Genomic DNA, 1,693 nt, shown 5'->3' on the forward strand with positions numbered 1-1,693 from the left:
ATTTATCTTACTGATATATATATATTTTGTTGTTGTTGTTAAGTACCGTGGAGTCAGTTCCGACTCATAATGACTCTACACAGGGTTTCTGAGGCTGCAAATCTTTACAGGGGCAGAAAGCCTCATCTTTCTCCCGTGGAACAGCTGGTAGTTTCGAACTGCCCATCTTGAGGTTAGCAGCCTGATTCGTAACCACTACGCTACCAGAGCTCCTTGTATATGTATATATAGTTTTAGAATTTCCATTTTGATATTTTAAAAAATGTTTTCATTTCCTACCATGTCTTCCTGTCTGTTCACGCATGCCCTTTTCAGTATTTGACTACATATACAATTGTTGTTCTTAAGTGGCATTGAGTGGGTTCCTACTCATAGCGACCCTGTATAGGGTTTCCAAGGAGCAGCTGGTGAGTTTGAACTATCAACCTTATGACTCAAACCAACCCTATAGTCTTGTGCTTTATCCCACAGTGTCACACCATGTCTGCACTGCCCATGTCTGAGGGCATTTCAGGACCATTTTCTCTTGACTCTACTTTCTCTTGCTTATGAGTCAGGCTTTATGCCTCTTCTCAAATGTAATGTTTTAAAATTTTTATATTAGACATTGTAAGTGATAGATTATAGGGAAGTTATCTTATTCCCTTTGGTTGTTGAGATTTTTTTCCTAGCAGTTAAATTACTGATGTGTCACCTTGAGTCTTTTAAAAATAGAATTATGTGTTGTCACTTTAGCCCAGGTGGTACAGTGGCTAAAGCATTTAGTTGCTAGCCAGAAGGTCAGCAATTCCAACCCACTATCTGCTGCACAGTAGAGAGATGTGGCAGTCAGCTTCCATAATGATTTATAGCTTTAGAAATCCAACGGAGCAGTTCTACTCCATTCTTTAGGCCACTAGGAGTCAGAATTGACACTATGGCAGTATGTTTTTTTTTGTTGTTGTTGTTAGTATGGGTCTATTTCAGATTTTTTTTCATAGTTCTACAGCTTGTCTCTTCATTTAGGTTGTAGTTCTTAATGGAAAGGCATAGCCTTTTGTGGGTTGCAGCTAAATGCCTGAGAAACTCTACAAGATCTTTCCACCTTGTGCCTGAATGCAACATCTTCAAGTGCTGTATAATATCTGTTCTTTCTGCCCCAATTAGTACCACAGCAGCTACTGTCCACTTGACTGTGTGGAGTCTCAGGTTGAAATGACTGATCCTGGCTTTGGCAAAAGCCCTTTATATATTTCTATGCCACTCAGCATATCTTCTTTGTGGACCTTGTCCCAGAAATTCCAACTGTCTTAGTATCCCAGTGTTCAGTCTCTACCTCTTCAGCTCAGTGACACTTCTTTTATCCATTTAGATTTCTTTTCATTGCACTGTGATACAGAAAGTACCCCAAAGAGCATTCTTTCCTTTATCTCTAAAAGTTGTTGCTCTTATATTTTGTGCAGTTTTGTAATTGTTTATAGCAGAGGCTAAGTCCAATTCTAGTTACTGCATTATGGCCAAAGGCAGAAATCTATACTTCTGTAACTCCTATAAAATTATCTTTTGTTCACACTTTAAATTTGAGTGCTAAATGACTACATAAAATCTTAAAAAAAAAATTTTTTTAAAACTTCCACTGTTCTTTTTAAAGATAGAAAGGGAAGAAACTCTCCAAATAGTTTTATGAGGCCAGTATTACCTTGATACCCAAACC

Source organism: Chrysochloris asiatica, unplaced genomic scaffold (assembly GCF_000296735.1).
Source record: "Chrysochloris asiatica unplaced genomic scaffold, ChrAsi1.0 scaffold01886, whole genome shotgun sequence".
NCBI classification, from domain to species: domain Eukaryota; kingdom Metazoa; phylum Chordata; class Mammalia; order Afrosoricida; family Chrysochloridae; genus Chrysochloris; species Chrysochloris asiatica.